Genomic DNA, 13,637 nt, shown 5'->3' with positions numbered 1-13,637 from the left:
CGCAGAGCGGCTGGGCCCGTGAGCCATGGCCACTGAGCCTGCGTGTCCGGAGCCTGTGCTCCGCAATGGGAGAGGCCGCAACAGTGAGAGGCCCACGTACCGCAAAAAAAAAAAAAAAAAAAGAATTAGTATCTCATTTCATGTTACATTAATCCAAGTAATATGAATTGTTAAATACTGTAAGATGTTCCTCAGCTGCTGTGTGCATTTATTGTGAATACCACACTAATTCATGAGTACTTTTAGAACCACAGATTGGAACAGGGAGAAAAGCCAAAAAAAAAAAAAAAAACGATGCTCAGCATTACTGGGAAGCGGATACTTTGTTATGTAAGAAGTTGTTGCTCTCTGAAAGGATTTGACAAGTTTAATTTGTCTGCCCCGCAGAACATTCTTGCCACTTAGTGCCCTTCCTCCATCCCTCCCGTCCCCCCCAAGTAGCATCCTGTTTCCCTCCCTTTCCCACCCTTGCCCCTGTCAGCCACTGTGCAACCCTCAGACCTTCATCTGGGCACAATCACCTTTTGTTCTTCAAACCCAAGAAATGAAGAGTTTCTTAGAGGCCTGAGCAGTGTTAGGGGAGCGGATTAGGCTTGTGGGTTCCATGGTTGTTGTGTGACAGAAGCTCCTGTATGTTCTGTAATGTATTTATTTGTGAGTGTGTGTTTGTGATGTGTGGGGCTCAGGGCAGTAGCCCTTCTTCCCTGCACCTCAGGGTGTTTCAGGGGATGTCTTCTTGCCCATGAGATAGATGTCTATCCTGCAGCTAACGAGAGAGAAATAACGGTGCTTACGCTAGAGCTGGAGCTTAAATCTAGGTATCGGCATACACTCATTCATCTCTTTCACATATGCTTTTGTTCATTTATTTAAAACGTATATTCACATCCTCCAATGCTTTATTTCATCGTGGAATGCCAGGCTATAGCAGTCTTGTAGTGCAGCCCCGTGATCCTACAGACGAGGGAATTGAGGCTCAGAGAGGGGCACTGATGTACCTAAGATCACACAGCAGAGAAGCCCTCTGGCCGGGTTTCACAATGCAGACGATGGGTGTGGCTTTTGAGTTTCAGGTAATATCTGAATATGTGTCGCTAGGTCCCAATCAGCTTCCCTTCCTTCACCAGACTCTGTCACCGAGGCACCTGCCCTGGGGAGCTCCTGGGGGTGGGGGTCAGGGGTTCTGCCTGAAGAGCCACTTCCTGTTTGGGGCCAAGCACTTCCTTCAAGTGACTCATAAGCTCCCACTGGCCCCATCCTGGGAAGCCAAGGTGGGGATAGAGATGGGCCCCGGCCGCATCCCGCCCTGCCTGGTACCCAGGCTGGGTGATCCTGAGACGGAGCAGTGCCACAGACTGGATGTAAGAGCTGGGCCATGGAAGGAGGATGCTAGACTGTTCTCGCCCAGCCTGGCAGGCAGGGCTCTGAGAGTGCAGGGGAATTGGGGCCACGGGGGGCATGAGGGCAGCGTCCACATCCAGCCACTCCCACACACATCTGGTTTCCAGGGTAGCTGCTGCCCAGGTGGGGGCCGACAGCAGAGCTGGGTCCCCCTCAGGGGGAACTTGTGATGCTTTTTCTTCCTTGCAGGGCAGTGAGGTGTGATGGAAAGAGCAGTAGGCTGGGGGTCATGGACTTGAATTTCCGACATCAACTTTCTGGTGACCTTGTCAGTTCCCAGCCGCTCTCCGGGCTTCAGTATCCATGTCTGTCTAATGGCGGAGGGCTTGCTGACTGTGACATGTGGCAAGTTATTATTACAGGATTTCCATTAAGAGATTTGTGTTTGAATTCTGGCTCTGCCACCTTGCTGAATGTGTCCATCTCTCAGAGACTCCATTAAAAAATTTGAAATAATCATCATCACTTTAAGCATTTTACATAATTTAATTCTCACATCAACCCTATGGGGTAGGTTTTATTATTATGATTATTGTTTTATACATAAGGAGATTGGGGCACAGAGAGGTTAAGTAACTTGCCCAAGGTCACACAGTAAGAGCCCAGATCCTAACTTAGGCAGTTTGACCCCAGTGTCCATGCCATTAACAACTATGTTCTTGCTACTCAAACAGTGGTCCCTGGACCTGCAGCAAGGTATTACCCAGGAGCTTGTAAAAAAATGTAGAGTCTCAGACCCCAGCCTAGACCTACTGAGTTGGACTGCCTTTTAACAAGATCTCTAGGTGATTTGTTTGAGAAGCCCTGCTCTATTTATTTATTTTTTACATCTTTATTGGAGTATAATTGCTTTACAATGGTGTGTTAGTTTCTGCTTTACAACAAAGTGAATCAGTCATACATACACATATGTTCCTATATCTCCTCCCTCTTGCATCTCCCTCCCTCCCACCCCTCCAGGGGGTCACAAAGCACCGAGCTGATCTCCCTGTGCTATGCGGCTGCTTCCCACTAGCTATCTACCTTACGTTTGGTAGTGTATATATGTCCATGCCTCTCTCTCACTTTGTCACAGCTTACCCTTCCCCCTCCCCATATCCTCAAGTCCATTCTCTAGTAGGTCTGTGTCTTTATTCCTGTCTTACCCCTAGGTTCTTCATGACTTTTTTTTTTTCTTAAATTCCATATATATGTGTTAGCATACGGTATTTGTCTTTCTCTTTCTGACTTACCTCACTCTGTATGACAGACTCTAGGTCCATCCACCTCATTACAAATAGCTCAATTTCGTTTCCTTTTATGGCTGAATAACATTGCATTGTATATATGTGCCACATCTTCTTTACCCATTCATCCGATGATGGACACTTAGCCCTGCTCTATTTCTATTCCCTCTGTCACTTAGGCCTTAGGATCGTTGTGGGAGATGAAGAAAATAAGTGTTTTATAAACTGTAAAGTGCAGTGCATTCAGGGCTCTGTGAGAAACCTGGGGACTGGAAGTGGAGGGAGGCAGGGCTGGGGGTGCCCCAGGAGTCCATCTCTCAGTAGCTGGATGTCATTTCCAAGCTTCTGTGAGTCCACCTCTATCCCCCTCCCAGCCAAGGCTGAGTCTTGTTTGTATTTCTTGCTGGTATGAGGCTCCAGGGCCCGATCAGATTGGAGAACGTTCTTATGTCGGAATGGGATTGGGCTGGACACCAGGCCTGAGCCACCCCTGCCCTGGGTCCCACCCTGGCTCTGACTCTGACTCTCTGGGTGACATAGGCCCTGCCAGCCTCAGTGTCCCCTAGTGGGCAATGTGGCGACATCCTCCGCTGCCTGCAGCGCTGACCCAGCACCGCCTTCCCTCTCCCCTTTCTCCCCTCTCCCCAAGGCCTGTCAGGACCATCTCTCCTCCCAGTTCCTGGGCAGGAGGGCTGCCCTGCCAGCTGTAGGAGCTGGTGATGGGGGAGGCGGGGCATGAGTCAGAAGTCAGCCACATAATTGCGGTGCCCCAGGTCCCTCCTCCAGCCCACCCAGCCCTCCCTCAGCGGTTGCTTTAGAACAGCTGGTCTGGCGTCTGCCTCCAAAGAAGGAGGTCCCTGGGCAACAGGAACGGGCCTCTGCCTCCCAGGAGGCAGGCATAGCCCCAGGTTTCACCCCAGGGTGGCTGGGCCTTGGATCATGTTTCTGTGGGCCCTGGGGGGGCAGGAGTGGTTCAGACAGCGGGTTGTACTGGGTTTGGGTTTGGGGCTGGTTTGGGGGTGGCACATGTGGAGGTGCTTGTGTGGGGTCTCATAGCACACGACTGGATCACGTACGTCTCCTTGGCTCTCCCACCGGCCTGGCGGCTTCCCGAGGGCAGGGACTAGATGTGACCCATCCCTGGTCCCCATACCAAGCGTGGGGTGGGCACAGGGCGGGGGCTTACTAAGGGCCGGGTGGGAGGGGAGAAGGCAGGATGGACTGATGTGTAATCTGACTGGGTTTGTCCCCTCAGCTCTCCCACTGAAGTGACATCACCACCTCTGTGGACAGGACCCCCCAGGAGCCCAGCTCACAGCCACTGGTGCCTTCTTCCAGGTAAAGGAAAAAGCAAGGAAGGAGGTGGGGGGAAAGGAGTTAGAGGGAAGCTGCAGAGAGCAGCCCACTGGGTTCTAGAAAGATGTTCGCTCTCTCACGGGAGCTGCACTCTACAGTTCATGGGAAAAGGCAGAGGAAACAAGGATTATTTTTCCATTTTACAAGCAAGAAAAAACAAAAACAGAAACTCTGAGTAGAGTTGTCTCTTGCTTTCTCTAGTGGACTAGGTACTTATCTAAAGCACCTCACACATATTAGATCATTCAATCCTCACAACAGCCCATGAGGTTGGTGCTATTATTATCCCCACTTTATAGATGAGGAGACTGAGGTCTAGAGGCATTAAGGAACCTGCTCAGTTAGTAAGTGGTAGAACTAGGTTTCAAACTTGGCAGGCTGGCTCTGGGTTCACATTCCTAACCCCTATGATTTACTGCCTCTCTAGAGCCAGGCGTTAAACTAAGTTTCCTTGAACTTCAGTTTGGAGGTTTAATGGGCTCCCATTTCCAGGGGAGATTTGTATTTTAAGAGAGAATCCCAGAGTGAGTGATGCTTCAGCCAAAGGAATGAATGGTAAATGGTGGAATTAGAGGCCTTGAATCATGGACTGAGCATGAACCTTCAAGGTTTACTGGACCAGCCAACCCCTGGGACTTTCTTCCTCAGCATTCAGGCAAGGTTGGTTTTTAGAAAGGAAACCTGGAAATCTGAAAGAGGGGAAGAGAAGCTTAGGCCCCAGGTTCTCAGACTTGCCTGAGTGGCAGGGCTGCTGCTCGTCACAGAGCACTGTGATGAAGAGAGATGCAAGTGGCAGTGAGAAAGTCAGTATTCTGTGCTACATCTGAGGTCATCTTGTACTAGACCTGGAACAGATAGCAGAGGTTTCAAAAAATCGTGGGAGAAAATACTTGAGAGCTTTTTTAGTAATTTAATTTTTCCTGTAAATAGGGAAAAGGCTAATAATCATTCAGAGGCAGAATTGGGAACAGGCTCCGAAGTGGCCCTGCAATTGGGTGGTTTAAGAGGCTCTGATGGGTTCTTTCTTTCCTTCCTTTGCACATTTAACCAGCTTTTCTGACTGACATATAAACGCGTGCCTCCTTGGTGCTGGCCCAGTGCAGGAACACAGGTCCCCCGTCCAGTGATTCCTCTAGCAGGGACGGGGCCTGGGGTATCGCGTGTCCCTATCACCTGCAGGGTCGCAGATACTGTGGCTCTTCAGAAAAGCTGGGCCAAATGGATCAGAAGTCTCCACCTGGGGAAGCTCTCAGCCTGGTGGGCAAGGCAGCCACAGAAGCAGATAATTACTGTGCACAGAGGCCTATGATCATGTCTCAAGAGCTCTGCCTGGTGATTCGAGAACAAAGGGAAGAAGCAGTGGGCTTCTGCGGGGGGATCAGACCAAGCTTTGTCCAGGGTGCATTTGTTAAGATGGTTGGGATTTGGATTGGGGGGGTAGAGTGAGGGCTCTCGTGGCAGAGGGCCCAGCATGAGCAAAGGTACGGGGGAGGGGGGAGGTTGGGAGGTGCCATGTGCTCGGAGCACAGCCACGTGAGGAGGGCCAGGGGCAGGTGAGGCTAGACAGGTAGGTGTGAGGAGAAGGAAGCAGAGAGAGATTCCTAAAATGGCAAGACCTGCTTCTCCTCCCATCCCCAGGGCCTGCCTGGGAAGCCTGTTTGTCTAATAACTGCTGTTTTACATAAATAAATAACGTAAATCATTGCTCTCCGTTCCCTCAGGGGCTAAAAACTGGGCGGAGAGGAGTCTGCTCAGTGCATGTCTCTGCCGGACTCAGCTTCCTCCTCTCCTCCTCCTCTTCAGGGCCCCCTCCTTCCAGAGACCCAGGGAGAGGCAGCGGAAAAAGCCAGCCTGGTTCCTGTGCCTGGGAGGGGCTGGGGCGTCCACCAAGGGTGAGAGGATGGTGAAAGTCTCTCCCCTGACCAGGCCCCTGGCCTGGCCCTTTGCTCACTGCAGGGAGGACCTGTCAGTGCTGGTGGGCGGAGGGGGGGCTGGGGGCAGGCCCCTCCTCTTAGGAGGGCCTTCCTTCTGTACCCATTTAAAGAGGGAACCGCTCGGCCCTCCAGGGAGGGAGGGGCCACTGTGCCGGGGACCCACCACTAGAGGCTGTGCAGAGGATTTCTGCAGGGAGGGGAGGCTGGATGGAATAGCTCCAGGTCTTTCCTGGTGCTGACACTTGATGACTTTCATATTCTGGAATCCAGGGTTAGTTCTAAGATCCCTGTCAGATTGTGCCAGGATTCCATGATTATGAGAGCCCTGGGGGAGGGGATTCTAAGACTCTGGTTTAGAGAGTGTGAAGGCTGTTCCTGGTGAACGCTGAGCCCAAGCTCATAGCCCTGACCTGGGGAAAGAGAGATCCAAAGAGAGGTCCTCTCTGTGCCAAGAGAACCCAAGGGCCCTGGGCAGGGTCCTGAGCCTGATCCCCATTCAGCCTATGGCCCCAAACATGCAGGTCTGTCCCCCAAGGGCCTTAACCAAGGGTGCAGCGCAGCAAACGTGTCCTGCCCTCCACCAGCCTCAACCTCCTCGTCCATAAAATGGGGATCCGGTACTTACCCGTGGAGTCGGGGCCATGCTTCAGTGAGACGATGTGTGTGGAGGCTCCTTGTACACTGCAGAGTGCTGTGAGTGTGGCTGTAATTGTAGCTGCTGTTGCTGCGATGAGACTGTCTCCTTGAAAGGAAGGGCCACGTCGGATTCTCGGTGAATCTCTCTCAGGTCCCAGCAGTGCCTGGCACACAGCAGAGGCGTCTTAAACATACACTGAATGAGTAGATCGGGTATGGAACAGATCATACCAGAGGCCACGGTTCCGAGGAAGCCAGCCCTTCCCGAAGGAGAAGCAGGAAGAATCAATCCTGTACCCCTTCCTACAGGAGGCTACAATCAAGGGCTACAATCAATCCTGTGGCCCTTCCTACAGGAGGGCAGCCCGGAGGGACAGAAGGGGACCCGCGACCGGGGTGAAGCAAGCCTGCTGGGAGTTTCCCCAGAGGAAGAGCAATGAGAAGTCTTCTGGGACAGAAGTGTTGGGTAAACAGGAGGCCCTGGCACCACGGTGGAAAGAGATTAACAATGACCCTGATTATGGCATGATTGATTCTTTGACAGCTCCTGTAGAGCCCCAGCCCAAGCCACTGAGTAGCTTTTCCCCCAAAGAATGAGCGGCCATGACGGGGCCACCGGCCCACCAGGCCTCCTTCCCGGCACCTCCTCCCCCAGCCTCTCCCCACCGGCAGCTGCCTCAGTGACAGACTTCCTTCCTCCCTACATCTGCCTGTCTTCTCTGCTGATTTCATTAGAATCTAGGGCTTTCTCTGAGGCCCAGAGAAGCGGAGTGCCTCGCTCAGGGCCACACGGTGAGATGTAGCAGCCCACATCTCTCAGCTTAAGCCATCTGATGAGCGGGAAATGTAGTGACTCTTTGAGCGTTCCTCAAAAGCTAAGCATAGGAGGCTGTGCTGGAGAGCAGTAGGGTGGGACGTGGGATCGGATGGTCTGGGAGTGGGAGGTCCCAGAATCAGCTCTGTCCCCGCATCTCCAGCCCCAGCTCTGGGGCCAGGGATTTGTTTTGTGGATTTGGGTTTGGTCGATTATTTGGAGAAACAGCCCAGCTGGCAAGCTGCCCCAGGGGTGCCCTGCTGGGAGGTCCCCAGAGGGCTGGGAGGCTACTGTTGGAGTAGACACCCCCATCACACCCAGATGGAACCCACCCGGGACTTAACTTGCTGCTGGAGCCCTCAGCCCTGGGAGAGGCCCTGCTCACCCTCCCTGCACCACGCTTTCCCTGTGCTGTCCCCTTACCTAGAGCCCCCTTCTTTCCCCCCTTGTGTTACAAATCCTCCCTTATTTCTGAGTTCTGTTGACATCCACCCTCTCCAGGAAGCCGCCCTGCAGTGTGGCTAGAGGAAGCACAGGAGTTTTGGGTCCAGAAGAGACCCTGACCCAGGCAGGGCTGAGTTCCTGGAGGAGGAGCTGCTGCGCTGAGATGAGCAGGAGTTTTCCAGGCCTCAAGGCGGTCAGAGGATCCCAGAGCTAAGGTGGTTTCACAGGCACACCTGCATTGGGAACAGGGGATGGGCATGCAGTGAGGAAGGACCACCGGGAGGCCCTGGTCTGGCTCCAGGGCCATGTTTCCTGAGCACTGTGGGAAGGAGTCCCCACAGCCCTGTGCCTTTTACTCCTTGGGTTTCACTCTAAGTCAAGTTTGGGGTCATTGTGAGTTATCCAGGCTGTGACTACCTATACCTTGGTCCCTGTCAAAGATGGTAGAGATACCTGGACAGGGGCAGAGCCCTGGCCTGGGGTTCAGGATGACCAGGCCTCTAACCTCGTCGCAGGCCTTCCTGCAGCTTTCAACCTCGTCTTGACTGCTCCAGTGGGCGGCGGGCTCCTGACTTCCAGCCATTGGTCCTGGGAATGGAGGGGGCTCTTCCCCGCCAGACCAGGCAACGACTGTGGGATTTGTCCTTCCATCCTCCTTGAGCAACCCCACCTCTGCTTATCTCCTGAGGATGGGGAGAGAGCAGGTGGATAAAGGGTTTTTAGAAGCTGAGCGCCGAAAAGGCCCTTGGAGGTCATCCGCTGTTGTTCACACCATCCCATGATACAGACGGGAAAGCTGAGACCAGAGGCTTGTGGAGGTCACCCAGCCTGCTGGTGACTGAGCTCAGCCTCAGCCCACCAGCCCCGAGTCTGGGCTAGGGTTGAGTCCCAGTGAGGGCGGCCATGGCCAAGGAGATGGGCCCGGGGGGGGGGGGGAAGGGAGAGGGCGTGGTTCCACCTCCACATGTGCACCCTGCCCTGTTCCCTGGGCCCCGGGAAGGCTGCCGGAGGAGGTCAGGTCTCCGTCTCCCCCAGCCCTGCACCCACTGTATGTGGGGGGGTCCTTTTTCCTGCCCAGAGTTCTTGGTCACACTCCATGCCCCTGCTGCCAACCAAAATATTGAACTTGGCCCTTTGCGGTGCAGTTTTCAGTGACACATGCTACAGCTGTCATGGACACGGAAGGTGGTAGAAACGTGGGCAGCAGACAGACCCTCCGTCTAGGGCTGGTGCCATGGAAAGACTAGGCTTTAAGGCAGCCCTGGTTTCAAATCCTCTCTTCTCCATGGTTAGCTGTCTGGCCTCGGGTGAATCGTGTCATCTCTCAGGCCTAGATCTATTGATCCAGCTATCTATTGATCAATTGATATAGATATTTAAATTAAATACCTATGTATTTAATTAATAGATGATTTTTTTGGTGACAGTTTTAGAAAAATTGATCGGAAAATACAGAGTTCCTACATACTCTCCTTCCCCTACCCCATGGTTTTGCCTATTATAACGTCTTATCTTAGGGGGGTACGCTTGCTATAATTGATGAGCCAGTGTTGCTACAATATTATTAACTGAAGTCCATAGTCTACATTAGGGTTCAGTCTTTGTGTTATATATTCTGTGGGGCTTGACAAATGTATAATGACACGTATCCATCATTACAGTATCATACCGAATAGTTCCACTGCCCGAAAAATCCCCTGTGCTCCCCACCTCCAGCCCCTGGCCACCGCTGATCTTTTTACGTTTTACCTTTTCCGGAATGTCATATGGTGAAATCATACAGTGTGCAGCCTTTTCCCATTGGCTTCTGTCACTTAGCAATATGCTTTTGAGGTCCCTTCGTGTATTTTTATGGCTTGATAGCTCATTTCTTTTTACGGCTGAGTAATATTCCATTGTCTGGATGGACCCCAGTTTGTTCCTCCATCCACCTGGGGCCCATATTTCTGACCTGTAAAAGAAGACTGTCAAACTCTACGTTGGACAGCTCTCATCGGGAGCTGACACAGGTGCGGCGCTCGGCATGCTGCCCCACAAGCTCCCACACCACCTTCTGTCACTAGCTTCCTTCACTTAGCATGATGTTTTCGGGAGTCATTCACGGTGTAGCACGTGTCAGTATTTTATTCCTTTTGATTGCAGCCTTGGGTCCTTTTGTGTCTTTCCATCTCGTGCCCGTTCCTCAGAGAGGTAAAATAAGTCTCCAAGGTCACACACAGCAAGTCAGTTGAAGGAGACCAGGCTGCGATCCAGGCACTGACACCTGGCCTGAGACTCTTTCCACTCTCAAGAAAGAGAGCAGGCCTGGGGCCTGAGGCAGCGGGGTCTGGGGGCAGTGAGGGCCGGGCACTCTGCCAGTCAGGGGAGGGACGAGGAGCCGGGAAGTGGGTGAGGTGCGTTCCCAGGGTGTAAGGATGGGCCAGGCCCCTGGAGGTGTATGCCCACCCCCTGCATCCTTCGCCCACTCCGTAGCAGACCCGCACTCCGTCTCCCTCCTGACTCCCTCCTGAAGCCCCTTCCCTGTGCAAACAGGAGGCTGTGGAAGTTCGGGGGAGGGACCAGGAATTCAGACAGAAAACGAGACTTTGGGCTGAGGGGGGCCCTCAAACATCAGGCTAAGAGGTGAGGGCTTTCTCTTGTCCCAGAGCCAGCAGGGGCTCCAGGCTGAGGATTTCTTTGGAACCTGGCTGATATCAGCAGCTCTGGGAGGTGGCTTGGAGAAGTTAACTGATGCAATGATGCCATTAGCCCTGGCAGGAGCGGGGCAGCTGGGGAGAATCTGGTCTCTGGGGGCTTGTCCTGACCGCTCAGGGTCTGGGCAGCAGGAACTTCCGAGCCTTCTCGGAAGTGTGGTCCAGGACACCCCCAGGGCTGCCTCCCCTTGCTACCCCGTGCTGGCCACTGGGGAAGTCGGAATAACTCAGGCTATCCCCTGGGGGAGCAGGCATGTCAGTGGTGCTCCCACAGGCTGCCCAGGAAGAAGGAGGGATGCCGGGAGCCCTCTAACCAAACCTGGGGCTCAGGGGAGGCTCCCCAGAGGAGGTAACATCTGAGCGGAGACTCGAAGGGTCAGGAGGTGTTAGCCAGATGAAGGGGCAGCAGGTTCTGGAGTGCTGAGGCCCGAGGAGCCAGATCCTGGTCATTTGTCTGCTAAAAACTCACTCTGACTGCAGGTGAGACCTTGGATTGGCAGGGCAAGGCCCACCGCAGGGATTCCCCATCCAGGGGAGAGGTGAGACTGGGCCACTGCCCTGGCAGTGGCCAAGGGTGTGCTGAGAAAAGGGTCTTGAGGGATGTTAGAGGCAGGCTGGGGGTGATGAGGCGGTCACTGTGCCCATGATGGGTCTGGGTGACCCCCCTGGAGACAGCAAGGAGCCGCTGGCTATCTTGATGGCCCCAGGAGAACATGCAGAGGAAAGAAAAGAGGTTTGCCTCTCAAAGATGCCCCTGTAGTTCTGAATAGTGTGAAAATTCATGGTGGGGATGTGGGGGGAGGGAAATAGTTCCAAGAGCCACAGTCAGCTGAGTCCCCGGCTGGAGGCCTGGTGCAGGCAGCTCTACTTCCCTCTTTTCCAGATTTGAAATGGAAATTCCATTCCTGGGTGGGTTGTAATGCTCATTCATGGGGGGTGGGGGAACAGAGGACACATGGGAATCAGTCCCAGAGGCGGGGGGGGGGGGGGGGTCCTGGGAAAGGAATGGGAGGGCAGGGCCCCTGCCTGCAGAATGCCCACCTGCCGTGCCTCAGTCACTGCAGCCATGTGCCCTCCTGGCACCGCTGCCCCTCCCCCAACCCCCAGTCATCTGACCTTTTTTGGAAGTCAAGACAAAAGCTGAAACCAAGGCTCAGGGAAGAGCCCTGAGCGGCTCTGGCTACAGGGCAAGTCATTGGCCAAGGCAGGGTGAATCGAGGGCCCTTTCTACATATTAGCTGCTTCCTCCCTTCTGGGGGAAGTAGGGGCAGGTGTTGTGGCCCACCTGACAGCAGAGACCCTCATCTGGGGGTTCACAGGGTGAGACGTGGTCCCTGGCTGTGGACTCTGGCCTTCTACCTCCTCTGGAAGGCTGTGAATGTGGGAGTACATATGTGAGCACACACTCCTTCCATTTTTTTTTTTTTTTTTTGGCCACACTGTTCAGCTTGTGGAATCTTAGTTCCCAGCTTAGCGATCAAACCCAAGCCCTTGGCCGTGAAAGCGCCAAGTCCTAACCACTGGACCAGCAGGGAATTCCCCACACACTCCTCCTAGAGAGGAGTAAAGCTGAGAGGATCCCCTACGTGCTGACCCCACTCCTGACCTCCCCAACCCCATGGGTGCTAAGCTGACTGCAGCAGCATCGCCGTCCTATACCGTCCCCCAAGCCCTGGGCTCCACACGGCTCCGAGAGCCCCCAGCAGCTGCACCATGTCCACATGCCTCCGCAGGGAGCCACGGGCACAGAGGCTGCACCAGACGATTCCCAGCAACTAGGAGGCTCCAGGTCGGTCAGTGTGCCCAGCAAGCTCCTAACGCGCCTCCGCACTCGGACAGGAGGCTGTAATCCCTGTGCTGAGGTTAGCGCTTGGAGAGTGGGGGGAGATAGGGGGTGTTAGGCAGAGGCCCTGAGCAAGGCCCAGACGTGGAAGTAGCTGGTGGGCCTGAAGCCCGGTGCCCCTATGGCGTGGCCTCTGGGGCGTTAGAGACGGGAGCTCATCCTACAGGCCTCAGCTCAGCACTGCCTCTGGGAAGCATGCCCAGACCCTCCCTGCACCTGTTAAGTGCCCACAGCACCCTTTCCCTTCTCAACCATGTGCTGTACTTACAATACCGGTTCAGGGGCCATGGTGGCCCCGTGGTTGCAGGGTCAGTAGACCTTCCCTATAAAGGGCTGGGCAGTAAGTATTTTAGGCTTTCTGAGCCATATGGTCTCTGTCATAACTCTGCAGTTATCCTTAAAGCAGCCATAGACAATACATAAATGAGTGAGTGGGCCTGCGTCCAATAAACCTTTATTTACAGACTCTGAAGTTTGACTCACGTATAATTTTCACGGATCAAAACATATTTTTGTTTTGGTTTTTTCCCCCAACTACTTAAGAAATGTAAAAACCATTCTTCTCTTGTGGGCTGTATAAAAACACGTGTCTGGAGTTCTCAGAGCTCCTGGTACGAGCTTCTTCCCTTGGGTGGATTCTTGGCTTTTCTCCCAGCATGGCCCCCAAACACAAGTCTTCACTTCTACCCCAAGCAAAGAAACCAAAGAAACCGAGACTGACTCCTGCCTCCAGGCCAGAGGAAACGTCTGCTTCTCTGAACTTGCCGAAGGAAGAAAAAGAACAGCAAGAAGCAATTGAATATATTGATGAAGCGGAAAATGAAACAGACGGACTTAACGAACAAGCCAGGGAGGAGATTGTGAAAGTAGAACAGAATATAACAAACTCCGCCCACCATTTTTTCAGTAGAGGTCGGAACTGATTGCCAAAATCCCAGATTTTGGGGTAACAGCATTTGTTAACCGTCCACAAGTGTCTGTACTCCTTGGGGAGTACTGCGTTATTTGCAGAGGTGCTGCATTATTTGACGAGAGTCGAAGTGACAGAATTTGAAGATATTAAATCAGGTTACAGAATAGATTTTTATTTTGATGAAAACCCTTCGAAAATAAAGTTCTCTCCAAAGAATTTCATCTGAATGAGAGTGGTGATCCACCTTCAAAGTCCACTGAAATCAAAAGGAAATCCGGAAAGGATTTGACAAAATGTTCAAGTCAAACGTAGAATAAAGCCAGCAGGAAGAGACAGCATGAGGAACCAGAAAGCTTCTTCACCTGGTTTACTGATCA

General features: G+C 53.1%; 1 protein-coding gene and 1 pseudogene across 7 annotated transcripts in view; both read left to right on the top strand.

Annotated features, from left to right (window-relative positions):
* Window positions 1-13,637, top strand: part of GDPD5 (glycerophosphodiester phosphodiesterase domain containing 5) — an 89,171-nt gene that overhangs the window by 30,938 nt on the left and 44,596 nt on the right. For 6 of the 7 annotated variants that reach the window (XM_027083418.1, XM_027083414.1, XM_027083417.1 and 3 more), the window contains exon 2: window positions 3,883-3,965. The exons of the other annotated variant lie outside the window; for it this stretch is intronic. The gene's annotated coding sequence lies outside the window, so the exon portion shown is untranslated. The remainder of the gene's footprint in view (window positions 1-3,882; window positions 3,966-13,637) is intronic. 7 annotated transcript variants of the gene reach the window in all.
* On the top strand, window positions 12,992-13,629 carry LOC113607775 (protein SET-like; annotated as a pseudogene).

Source organism: Aethalodelphis obliquidens, unplaced genomic scaffold (genome assembly GCF_003676395.1).
Source record: "Aethalodelphis obliquidens isolate GAN/ISIS:26980383/991018 unplaced genomic scaffold, ASM367639v1 scaffold50, whole genome shotgun sequence".
NCBI lineage: Eukaryota > Metazoa > Chordata > Mammalia > Artiodactyla > Delphinidae > Aethalodelphis > Aethalodelphis obliquidens.
Note: the sequence above shows the minus strand (reverse complement) of the source record. Positions and strands in the feature narration are given on the sequence as shown.